Raw genomic sequence first — 14206 nt, 5'->3', positions numbered from 1 at the left:
TGAATGATGTCATCAGTGATGTCATTTGAAATGTCATCAGTGATGTCATCAGTGATGTTACTGACCATGTCATGAATGATGTAATATGTGATGTCATCAGCAGTGCATTGCGGGGGCGTGAGTTATAGTTAGCTGAACTAACTATAACGGGGGAATTTCTATGGTTTTGTATAAGTGAAATGTCCAGCTAACTATAACATTTATGAAACCTATGGTTTTTTCTGTGAATTTCTAAGGTTTTTTAAATGCTAATTACTAACTATAACAGGACTGAAACCTATGGTTTTTTCAGTGAATTTCTAAGGTTTTTTAAATGCTAATTCCTAACTATAACGTGGCTGAAACCTATGTTTTTTTCAGTGAATATATATATATGTATATATATATATATATATATATATATATATATATATATATATATATATATATATATATATATATATATATATATATATATATATATATATGAGAACCAAATCCTGAGTTGAAAAAGCGAACTCCTTCACCTTCACCAGGAACGGACCACCACAAAAGGATTAAAGTTTAGTGCAGTTTATTCAAGCCTTCTCACAACATGACGCGTTTCAGCCGGGTTGCCCCGGCCTTGATCACATGACGTGCCAGGAAAAAACATCACCCATAAATACTATGAAACAATTTAGAACCCTCCCATTTTTCACATGGAAAGGGAAAAAAGACTAATAGTCATTTGTAAAGTGCATAATGCAATCGTGCAAAAACAAGTCCTGTAGTTTTTTCAGAAAAACCAGTGGTTCAACAATTAACATTATAAATTGTAAAACATGATTTGAATATTACTACAAAAAACGGGATTTTACAACTATATTTGTTGTAATCAAGAAAAAATATATATATCTGCAACAACTCGCAATGAACACAGGTTAGACGCGGAATCAGGGGCGCAGACCAACTTTTCGTGCCAGCATTTTTTTATTTTCTTTAACAAGTCAAGTCGCGTTTCTGCAGGTCCAAGTGGCCTTGATCACCTCATGTATATATATATCTCAAACCCTCTCCTTCACCGAAAAGCAGAGTTGCACTCCCAACGGTGATGAATAATTCATTTATTTTACATATGGCAGTTCTAACGTGTTTCCGTCACCTGTGACCTTTCTCAAAGGTTAGCCTGTGCATATGTTTACAATGACACCACAAATAATTGCTTACATTTATAATTTTTGCCCCCTGGTGGGTGCCCCATTGGGCCATCATTTGCAAAGCATGCTGGATCTTGTGGTGCAGTCCTGCAAGGAAATTGTACTCTAAGGGTACCATTCAAAATGAATGTTTTAAGAGCCGCTCTATCTGGCAAATTAATTCCATCCTGGAGGCAAGTGTGGTGGTTCCAATATTCAAGAAAGGCTACAAAAATCTACCCTGCTGCTACTGTCAAATCTCCTTGTTGGACAATTCATGTAAGACCTTGGGCAGAATTATTGCCTCCAAATTAAAGCTGTGGTTAGAGGAGAGGCAGATACTTCCCAGGGTAAAGTTAGGGATTTGCAAAGGCTCATTATAGGTAAATGTCAGTCCTAAGGGGGGTTTGATACATCTAGGGCCTTATTTACAAGAAAGTAATGCAGTGCGGGGCCGAAATCGATTTGGCTGCCCCGCAAAGGGAGGTATCCTATTTACAGCAAATATGACATATCCTGAGCTCTCCCCTTCGCTGGCGCACAATTGGCTTCCATGTGCCAGCTCAGGCATCCTTGCGCCATGGTGCAAGGGTGCCGACGTTACTGAGATGATTCTGTTTGGCACAAAAACAATCACAAGAGGTGTTTTCCTCTTTCTATAAGTGCTGTAGAATGATCTGTAATGCACTAAAAAGGCACATCCTTTGTAACCATTCAACACAAATAAGGGGAGAGGGTCAAACGTATCTAAGGCTCCCACATCCCGAACCCCCTGAGTAATAATTGTACTCACATAGAGGGGTGGAGAGAAAAAAACAAAAAGAAGAAAGAGAACCCCTATACACCCCACAAAACAAAAAATCCTTTGTTTTGAGAATACTGCCCTCACTCACACACCAAAGTGTGTGCCATGCTTCATCGTTGGGTCTGCTTACAATACGCCCAGGTGTAGCCACACTCTGGACGGAGCATAGGGAGGGGGGGTTTTAACAAAGAAAGACCAAAAGACAAATGTACAAGACCAAACAACATATATACATATAAATCAAATAGTGATCAGTGGATATCACCCTGTGACTGGAGTAGGTCCACAACACGTGCAGTTAAAGGGAAAGTGTTTAAAACTGGTTTGGGGATACCAAACGAAACCTTTATTAACAGGTTCCACAACCAGGATTAAAAGAAATGAAAGGAGGGGTAATGTTTCCAAGAGAAACTCAATATTCTCAAAACAACCCTCCTAATACCGCCTTTGTCAACATGTTTCGACCGACTTACTGTGCCACGAAGGTCACCCCGGTCTTCTTCAGGACATGTGTTGCTACCCGTCCTACCATTGGTAACACCGTAATTCGGTCAACGTACCAATTCACTGAACACATGGGATTCCAGTTAAATCAACATGCATGGAGGGGATCCCAACAACAAGGGAAACAAATGCTGGAATGGTAAGAAATCCCCTATGAGTATATTGTTAGAACCCCAAGGGAGGGGGGGGGGAGAAAAGAAGAAAGGGTATAATCACATTGTTACAACCACCCTTAATCTTAATGGAAAATGTCTTTCTTTTGTCTGTGGTCTTTGGGGATACCATATTTAGCACCCACCAGTATCATATAAAAAAGATATAAAAAAGGAATAAAGCCTTGTATGCAATGTTATAATCGAAAACAAACTACATATCTTTATGTGTCCGCCCTCTGTCTCTGGTAATTGTGTTTAATTATAGTCTATATGTCCCACAAGCAGTTTCACCGAGAGCAACACGGACTCACTTTCATGCAAATCACTCACCGAGTTTATTAAGGAAGTAAACTCGTCATGGCATCCTGCAGGTAGGTGTCCCAAGAACGCAACCTGTAGTAAAGGAAAAAAAACAAAACAAAGGAAGCCTCTCGCACCCAGACTGAGGTTACGTTCTGCTTATCATGTTGTCGGTGCGAGCCACCGTGAGTGAGATATATAAACCTGCAACCTCATGGCATGTTGGCGTCAGCGCAAGTAACGTCGCATGCTTCGAGGATAGCAGGTCACAAAGCCACCCGAGCCCCTCTGTAACTCCTTACTGTTCTGAGGACGACACCTCGTTTGGCTGCCTGTCTTTGGATCGCCGCGTAGATACAGGCGGTCTGTTGTGAGGAGTTGAAATAGCCTGGGAGACCCGCCCGTAGGACACGCCCTCCCCGAAACACGTCGGGAGGCGTCCTACGCCATTCCGTAGTGCATGCGGCCCCGCGGGCCCCTGGGAAATCGAGTCCTATGCTCGTTAGTTGCCTGGAACGATATTCAGTAGCCACCAATCCTTCGGCATCCATCTGTAGTACGCCTGGCATCCCCACAAAAGACACGCGAACAAACAAAAGCTTCACTGAATCAAAATGCACCTGCTGCGACATAGACTCCACGTGAGCCTCGGACCTCCGGCCACCTCGACTAGAGAGCAGTGTAGTAAACTGATCCCACCAATACAACCCATACACTGGTCAGTTATTTTTATAAGTTATAGGCATCCCCGCGGGACCTCCAAAGACTATATCATTATTGTAAGTTCCTAATGAGATCTCGTGAGCCCCCTGTGTGTATATATAAGTTCATAGCAATTAAAGAAGCAAGTCTCCTGGTGCCAAACTATATTGTTATACTCCTCTGTATGTGTGCAGTTAATCACCAGCTGTACTGATATTCCATACACAACACAGAAGAAAGGAAAAGAACTAACGCCTGCCCAATTTTTGCCACGGTATGTCATCGTTCAGACCCGTGACATGACTTTTCAGGCGGTAGACCCACTTCTGTTTTCGGTGTAGAAGAATGCGGTGTTCATCTGCCATGCATCTGCCTAAATTCAGTTTCTCAATGACAGTCTATTTCAGCTCATCAGCAGAGTGTCCCATTTCTAAAAAATGGGCTGTCATTGTGGTATTTATTCTTCCACACCGTATCGTGCTTCGGTGCTCAGTGATCCTAGTGCGTACCTTCCTACTTGTCATCCCCACGTAGAATTTATTACAAGGGCACGTGATCAAGTAGATCACCCCCTGGGAATTGCGGTTGGTATGAGATCTCTGTTCCCAAGGGGTGCGAAGGCCCAGATCCAGTAGTTTGGTATTGGATGTCAAGGTGCAGACACTGCAGGAACCACATCTTGTGTGGCCCATCAGTCTAGGAAGACCGGTCACTGATCTGGTGTCTGTAATCATATTAGTGGCTCTCGGTCTCGTGTGGACTAGAAGGTCCTTTAGGTTTTGGCTCCGCCTGAATGAAAAGAGTGGTTTCTCTAGGTGTAGTCCACCTGTATTCAGAATCTTCCAATTTTGCAGGACCAGACGTCTGATCTGCTGGGATGCCGTGTTAAAGGTTGAAACGAAGACAGGTTGATTAGTCTTCGGTCTGTTGGTTGTAGCCAGGAGGGATTCGCGGTTGGCATTCAGTGCCCGTTTCTTTGCTTTTTGAATGGTATTTGAAGGATACCCCCTCTGTTGTAGTTTCAATGTCAGGGCATTCGCTTCTGTGACAAACTCGGCACGATCAGAACAATTGCGGCGAATCCGAAAAAATTTGCCCACTGGTAAATTCTCCCTTAGGGATTTGGGATGGAAACTTTGGTATGCCAGTAACGCATTCTTGTCAGTAGGTTTGTGGAACACCCTCGTTTTTAAAAAACCCTCACTTGGTTCGAGTAGCAAGTCCAGAAAAGGCAGGCTAGTCTTGGTAACAGTGGAGGTGAAAAGGAGGAGGGGATTTCTCTCATTCAGCCATTCAAGGAAACGCCCCACAGACGCCTCATCACCTCTCCAGATTACCAGGACGTCGTCAATATAACGCCGCCAAAGCCTTAAATTCGAAAACCAAGGGCCTGTAGTATCCAGGACAGTGTATTGTTCAAATGCCCCCACATATAATCGAGCCAGACTGGGGGCAAAAACACTGCCCATAGACGTGCCGTGGGTTTGTAAATACATTGTTCCCTCGAACTCAAAAAATTTTTTTGTTAGAGCTATTTCCGCTAGGTGTAGTATGAAGGCTCTTGGTGTATGATATAGCCATTCCTCCTCAAATAAGATGGTTTCCAACATTCGTAATGTGTGTGAGTGAGGGCAGTATTCTCAAAACAAAGGATTTTTTGTTTTGTGGGGTGTACACATCCTTTGTAATATCATTACTAATCACAATATATTTGCACAAGTAATAAACGAAATACCAGAACAATATGAAATTATAGCCAGCAAAACATTTAATGCAATATAATATTATAAAAATGAGAAATATGCATGGTGTCTGCTAGTATGTGCTGGTGTTTTTGATTGTGTGCAACAGACTTTAAAGGTGTGTGTCCATGTGTGATCACGTGCATGGGTGGTTGATCATGGATTTAGTTTCTATGTTAGAGGGCGTCTTTCCCATCAGGATAGCAATAGAAATAGATTGTAAACTAGAAAAACAATTCCCAAAAGTTTGGTAATTCAGCATTCCTTTTACATTTTTTTAAGTATCTTTCCCAACACACAATACACTATTAAAATTGTTTGATGCCCACTCTTCATTAGCTCATACAAATGTTGTGGTCATGGAGGACCAGGCCAGTTCACAGATGTTGCAGGCTTCCATTCACAATTACCACATCCTTTGTTTTGTAATAATTGTCTATAAGTCTGGGATAGGGGGAGCAATATCTGGTCACATTTTCACACACTGGGTGGGCAATAATAAGCACTAATGGCTAATCTCCCAGGCTCTTATTTTTTGTGGTGTGAGGAGTGAGGGATATAGTAAATAATCCCCTTACATTTGGTAACTGTGTGGTGATGGCATTGGGCAGCTTACTGCTGCCTCTGGCATGTTAGTTTGTTTAATCACAGATACCTCTTACTTTTAGGGTGGGAGTACAAATGATCTTTCACTTTTGGGCAATGCAGAGGGGATATAAAAAGGGCCTCATCCTTTGAGCAATATAGGAGTTAGTAAGCAGGATGTCTGTACCAGGTTTGCTTTTGTTTTCAGTTTGTGGCCACAAGGACCAAACGTTTGCTTCTGAGACCCTCATCAGAGCAGTGTTTTTTAATCTTTATCTACATTATGGCATGACAATGCTTGGGTCTATCTGTTACTTCTTCAGATGTGGTCAAACCCGGAGGGATGGGATAAGGGTCCATTTTTATCTTTCCTCCACCCACATAGTAAACCGGGGAGATATGTGTATAAATGTATTGCCTACTGGCAACAATGATGTTTGCATTCTCTTGCTCCTGCTGATCTATAACATGAATGAAAGGAAAAAATAAATATTGACTGGACCCAAACATGAGGGCTGCTTGTGGCCCTGTTCTGATGAGGTATTATGAAGCATTTCAGTCAAAAAGGTTCCTTTTAGTGTGGGAAAAATATGGATTTGAAAATGGTTGGTCCCTCTCTGAAAATGAAGAGAGATGAAACAATAACAATGGAATATGTGCATACCATAGTATGGAGTAGTTAATATTAACTGCCTCTACTGCATTGCTTAGCATTTTATTTTACTTAGTGGTACATCCATTGCGGCATGGGCATTCCTAGTGATGGGGTGTCTGTAGCATTTTCACCCACAGGAACGTAGCTTGAACTTCACTAATAGATGCCAAATAGTCTAAATGATCTCTGGTATGTCTAGTGGTTCCATTTAAAGGAAACCTGATTTAGAGGTTCAGGCTGGACTGGCAATTTTGGGACAGGGCTTTCCCTTTTGGGAGATTGCTAAAACAGATGTTCATGTTTTCATTTGTTCTACGACACAAAGGTTAGAGCGGACTCCTTATTCAGGATGAATTGATTCTCTAGCTAGTCAAAGGGCCTAGGCACTCAAAATGCCTGTTCATTGTTTTTGGATAAGAAGTCTCACCCATGCACTGTGGCATGCTTCATCATTGCCCACCTCAGCCTACCCTGGTACGATGGTGCTACCCAGGAAGACTCTACCTCACCTGTGAGGAAGTTCCTAAAAATCCTTAATAGTGCAAGGATCTAGATTAGAAAGTTAATTAAGAATTCCTTATGGTATACAGCAGGAATTTCCTTTATTGGGTGGTACCTTAGGTATGACTTAAAAAGGGGTAACTACAGATGTTCTATGGGTATCATGACCCTATCATCCTTAAAAGTGATGACATGTTGCTGCCTGCTCATGTGCCAAAAACCTGGTTGAGGGTATTCCTAAGGGCTGTACATGGATCCCTAATTAATAGTATTTCCTATGTTTGCAAACATACACCAGGTGAGAGACTGATTTCCTACCTTCAACTGGTATTTTGAGCCAACCTAGGAAAATCAAAGATATTTTATCACAATAGTATCATTTTGATAACAATGCCACTGTGAAATGTGAAACACATGCAGACTTATCAACACTCCTGATAATGAGTTGGGGGTGGCAACAAATACAGTCACGCCTTTTTAAAACAAGGATGGTACTAAATACTTCTACACAAGTTACATGTTGGTCACTGCATTCCTTAAGGTGGTTCCTAATTTCCTTTGAATCGGTTTAATGGTGGATACTCTGAATCCAGTTGTAGATGATATTTAAAAATGGAAAAAGTGGAAACAAATTTTAATTCACACTGGCCCACACCGCAATAGGGCCTTGTGGTAACATGCAGCATAGCAAAATAATATCTCTTTTTCCTAAGAAGAGGTTCAAAGTTCATGGATCACTAAAACATGTGCCCTTTTACTTACTTCATCAAGGAGGTGTGCTGGGTAATCTAACCTACATTCTCTCCCGCTGTCAGCCTAACCTGTGTGCTTGATCCTGTTGACACCGGCATTAACAGCCTGAGGGGCACCATTGGTAGGCATATCCTACTTGGCTCATGGCATTCTCACGTGATTCCTCAATGTGGGGCACTCCCAGTCATATGTCTTCTTCTTCTTGTTACACAAGGTTGTAGTTCCCGATCAGTACCACCACGTGGCGACTTGTTATGTGTTCTCCTTCCTCTTATTACTCAAGATGCTGAGGAATATAGTTCTTGAATGGCGTCGTCACGTGAATACTCAGCTTGTGGCATGTCATCTTATAGCTTCACCTTGAAAAGTTACTGGGGGTTCCTGGGGCATGTAGTTTTTTACACTAATTATTGCCCATATCAAATATCTACAGAGTTTTGTTATGCTAGTCCAGGCCATACCCACTATGGATCATCAGGACCTAATTTCATTTAGACAATCTCACACCAGGAGAAAGATTTGAGTGGAGCAAAACATTGAATAACCGTTTAAGGTGAAAAATTGCTCAACAGATGATCAAAATGAGGTCAGCCTTGCCGTTCTGTGGTGGAAGTTCTAATTAAATTGTACCACCTGGACTTTATCCATGCATGTCTAGTCAGTTGTGCCCATAGGATATCCTCAATAAGCCCTGTGAATTTTTCTTCAACCTGTATGCTCAATGTTTTTCATACATTAGCTGTGCCCTCGTCATGTCAGGTTGAAGTGGCTTACATTTTTCAGTACTATACCACTCAATATCGTCCTCGGTATGACTCTTCTTGAGATAGTCTCTAGTCATCTTGGTGCTGTCCTATTTGCACCTAATCCTGACATGTATTTTACACATCGTCATACCAAGGCCACTTCATCCAATAACAATGGACTGGCGTTTTGAGCTCCGAGTACCTTTGACTAGGTAAATAATAATTGCGTCCTGTATAAGGAGTCCACTATATCTTTTGTGGTTAGAGTTGTGTTTCAGGAGGAAGTACGGTAGCCTTTTTCCTGTATTTGATCCCTGCCTATATTTCCACGGGCAGCAAACAATGGTATCTACAGCAGAGGTTCTTAAACTTTTGATTTATGTGGAGCTCCACTAAACCATTACTGGAACTCGGGAAACTCCTCTGAAATATTATTGGAATCTGAGACCATCACTGAGGAGTTACTGGAAGCCAGGAACCTCAGTCCAAGAATTGTAGATGATTTGAACCACAAATAATACACACAAAAAAATACAGAATTAGCATTCATCAAACAAATCCACAAATATTTTTTATTTAATTCACAAACAATTAAATTTAACGTTTTAAATTTAAGGAAAGGTTAGATACTTTCTCAAATAAATTAAGGACACATATCATGCATACCATATTCTGTTTGATGCACTTGCAGTGCTCCCATGAATCAATCTGTGGATACTAACTTTGGGGCATATTTAATAAATGTTCACGCAATGCAACTCAGCAAATCACCTTGCTGCACTGCATGAAAGCGAGAGAGCAGGAGGGCCTTGTATTAAACACATTCCTGCTCTCTGCCTGTGCACAACCTGCTCCCTAGCACGAATGTAGGGACCATTTCATCATGATGCAAGGGTAACTGTGTTATATGTGGAATTTTTTATGTGCAGAAAGGGGCCCCTTCTCGCACAAAAACAGTCATCAGAGGCATTCCCCTCTTTCTACGTGTGCTGCACAATGCAGCACATGTAGAAAGAGGAAACAATGAGGAGAAATAAAGCTATTTCTCCTTGTTGTACCTCTTGTGGGGAGGCGGGCAATTCTGGCACATTCCGAGGTCTACCAGTGTTGGTAAATTTGGGATGTGTCAGCATGCACAGGTGGATGTGAGAGAACACCCACCCTCCGCCCATACTCATGGAGTAATGAAAAGCAGTGAATTACACTGTCTTTCGTTACTTTATATTTATCAATCAGTGCTGGGTGATGCATAGTGGCTTTGTGTGGCATGGTAAATCTCATTTATGGTTTTGCATAACCCTAAATCCTCTCGCGCTGTGCAGGGCAAAATAAGATCTTTCATACATTTGTTCCTTACATTTTAGCCACCAATTTCAAATTCCTCTATATTTACAGAAAGTTTTTGATTTAAAAAATGTACACCTTACTTCTATATTTACATACAGTTTATTAATCTGTTAATGCTATTTCATTCTATGAGGTCCATGGGAGTGGGGGCTGGCACAGACCTGTGGTGGTGGGGGCGAATGTGGTATGGGGGTGTAAAAAAAGAAAAAGACACTTACCTCCTCACCATCTCTCCCATGTCGTCTCTCTTCCACGTCCGCCGAACAGGAGGCAGCCAGACTCTCCTGAGCCAATCACAATGCTGGTATGCAGCGTTATGATTGGTCTAAGCGTCATAACTAGCCTGTCAAATGGGAGAATGGAGGACTGGACATGTTCTCCACCGAGGCTATAATGAGTGGACAACATGCTAATTGCGCATGACTATTTCACCAGTTCGAGACGGCCAGCCAAAGCGCCATGCGCACTCCAGGGTGCCCACCACTCCTTCCCTGCCCTGCTCTGTAAGCAGAGCAGCTGCGCCCGCCCCCATGCTGCCACAGCAGGAACAAAGACAATTATAATGACATCAAGTTATTATCATTTTATTTTTCCTTTCTTTCATTGCTGCAAAGCAGTGCGGTGGTGCTCCTCTGAATTAGCGGAATAGCAGCCACTGGTCCTCGGACCACAGGTTAAGAGCAACTGATGTGGACAGATGGTCAACAGTTTCAATTTATGAAACGATTTTTATTCTTTACTATTGGTTTGGTTTTCTTCTGAATTAACAAATAGACCATGAAGAAGCTGTGCTGAAACCAAGAAGAAAAGAGATAATACACAGACAAAGTAGCCCTTTGATTAACACCATCATAGGCCAAAAAGGCCTGGCTGCCACTTTAAAGGAAGGTTGCTGTTAATTAATGCATTGAGATCCAGAGCCTCACATACTAAGTTGCAAATTCCTTTGCTTTATTTTTTCTTTCACTGATTTTCAATAGAGGCTCAATTATATGTGTAGACTATTCACCAAAGTACTCTTTCGTTGCAGAGTTTGGGCTGTCTGGCATGTATTCCATTTCCACTGCCTCATTAATTAGCAGATTTTGAAACAAGCAATTAACCACTTAGAAAAAGCAAAATATTGCCTGAGGTGATAAAACATGTTACTGCATCAGCAAACTTTTAATGTCTTCTTAATTATGAAAGAATTACAGCTGCTAGTGAGAGATGCAAAAGTTTCGATGATTCATTCCTGTTTTCTAATAACAATAATTATTATTTCATGTTTTAATTAAAATAATGTTTACTACAGTATTACATTGTAATTATTCTGCCATCATTTGCCTTCCCACCAAAAGGGCGTAGTATACAAACAAAAATCTGTGAGAATTGTTTAGTACATCAAAATTAGGTTCTTTTGGAAGTTTTTTTACGGAAATGTTGGCGGGGTAAAAAAATAATGCTTCTGCGTTTCAGTGCGTGGGTCGTTTTGATGGCAAGAGCAGTGTAAACCAGAGGCATTACTTTGGATTCATCTGCATCTTTTTTTATTACCACACAAAGGGACATATTACCAAGCAATATCGATAATTATCGCTATGCATGGTTAGTGGCTAAAATTATATCGCCGCGCTCCGACGATTTTTACCGCTGAGATACCTTGATATTATCAAGGTTCATCTCAAAAGCGGTAAAAATCCTGCAAAATGCATGAATATCGCTGAAAAATCAGCGATATTCATGCATTATCGTGACAATGCTCTTAGCCCTGTTATCCGCCTTCCATTGGATAACATGGCTAAGAACTGCTCTGGGCAGGCATTAGCTTTTGGAGATATTCGCGCTTAGCATGAATATTTCCAAAAGTAAGGCTTTGTTGATAATTGGAGATAGCGATATTAGCGACTGTTCTTGGCACGCCCACTTTGCATGTCATTAGCGATTAATATCGCTGACATGCAAAGTGGGCCCCAAGATGATCGCTATCTCCTACCAGCTGTCGCTAACTGGTGTTAGCGACAGCTAGGTAATAGGGCGATAAAATTATCGCCGCTTTATCGGGAAAAAGTCCCGCTAGGCGGCGATAATGGCCCTTGGTAATATGCCCCAGAGAGAGCCATTTTGGGCCGGTCCAAAGGACAGGAAGATTCGGTTTATGCCCAAAAAACCCTTGAGGCTATTTGGTTCTATGTATGGCTTATTGATGCGATACTGAATTCAATGTTCATACTTCAAGACACAAGGGCAACCAACAAAAGAGGTAATCTGAACAAGAAATATTAACCTGCAAAATTGAACCCTATGTGCTAAACCAGGAATGTGGATACCATAGTCTGACACTAACATGACCCAGTGGTTTCATTCCTCAGCTCGGTAGTTCCTGCAAGTTTTTCTCCATGCTCTATAACACATAACAGTCACAAGAGACCCACAGACCTTCGGATCCAGTAAGATGACTAGCCGACTATGTGCTGGAACACTGCTGAGACGTTCTAAGGCATGGGCGAAGTGGGCCCTGACCAAGGGCCCCAGCCTTTCATGGGGCCCCCTGATAGAGTCAGCTCTGTTCTGCAGAGCCTTGCCCTGATGAACTTCAATAATTCTTAAACAGATTGATTTAAATACCATTTTCCATTAAATTGTTTATTTTGAATGTGAGTGTTATATTGGACTGTGCTAGCAAGCCCAAAGGAACAACAACAAAATTGACTGTTTTACATAATCAGAATGCGTCTACTAGAACTAGGGGTCACTGCAATGCATTTACAACAACGCATTTACCCCTACAGCAAGGTAGGTAGCAACCAGGTAAGCTACACTGAATTACATTTCCAAGAATGTAAGGGTGTATGGGTAGGTGTGTGCTGGATGGTGCCTAAGCTGCAAAGCAAGGTGTGTACATCACTAGTGAAGTTAATGCAATGATCATTGAGAAGTGAACATGTCCATTCTTCCAGTCAACTTCACATGAAGCACACATGAAGAAGGTGTGTTTATCTTACTCAGAACAATGGCTGTTATCAGTCATCACATTTCCTGGTAGAGCTGTGGCTTGACATGAAACTTTGGTGTGTGTGTCATGCTAAATGTTTTTACTTCAGGAGTGGCTTGCTTATTGTGAGTCACAGCTTTTTCTGTCACAGTCGACATGCTTAGACACAATGCACCATCTACTAAAATAAAATAGCCACTTTTTATTGAAAAGGTTGCTCAATGTTGGGCTCCATGTTGTGTGATTGTAAGAGTCCATGGTATGTCGCATAGTTCAGGAACGTTACTGCCACATGTCAGGCAGCTGCACTTTCTGTGTCAGTCACTCCAAACAGATGCTGATGCTGGACTTGGCCTACTTGCAGCTACCCATTAGTAGCAGTAGAATCCACCTTTCCAACAACTAAAACAATATCTCGACTCCAATACTCACTCAACTCAGCACAGCCTTGTTTGCTTCTTCACAGTGACGGCACCTTTCTTACCCAGTTTAACACACTCACTTAAGGGTAGGACAGCATTACAAATCATTTTGCTAAGCTGACCTATGCCAATTTGAAAGGGCAGGAATTCACCATATTTAAAAGATACGGTGCATCCTGTCCTATTCAGCCAGCACATTTTGCAGCCATTGACCACTTGCAGGCACCCTTGCACAATGGTGTAAGGGTGTCTGTGTTCTTGGCACAATTGTTTTTATGCAGGAAGGTGCAAACAATCACAAGAGGTGTTTTCCTCTTTCTACTTGTGCTGCAGAATGCAGACATAGAAAGAGTAAAAAACGAGGAAATGTAAACACTTCTCCTCATTACGCCTGCTGTATGGAGGCATAAGGTGTTGGCACTACCCTGGGTTTAGCTTATGTCATAAATCTGGGGAAGCATCAAATTCCATGGGTGTTGATTGGGAATACCCACAGTAACACCAATGGAAATCCTCTTTCACACAGGGGGACATATGTACAAGCCCCTATCACCACCACAGTGTCACTTTTATCAACGTTGTGGTGGCGATAGGGGCTTAGCCTTATTTACAAGGCAGCGTTAAGCCACTTAATGTGGCTTAACGCTGCCTTGTAAATAAGGAACCCTTTCACGCTATGCTTTGCGTAAAAAGGGTAGGCAGTGGGTGTTGCTGTAAGTTTTTAACTGCAACACCCATTGATTTTGAAGCTGCCCCCTATACAAGGGCAGCGTACATAGAAGGAAGCGCCAAAATTTAGACGAGGTAAAACCTGGTCTTAAGTTGGCAAAACAAGGAGAAATGCATTATTTCTCCACG

The sequence above is a fragment of the Lissotriton helveticus genome, chromosome 4_1 (genome assembly GCF_964261635.1).
Source record: "Lissotriton helveticus chromosome 4_1, aLisHel1.1, whole genome shotgun sequence".
Lineage (NCBI taxonomy): Eukaryota > Metazoa > Chordata > Amphibia > Caudata > Salamandridae > Lissotriton > Lissotriton helveticus.
Note: the sequence above shows the minus strand (reverse complement) of the source record.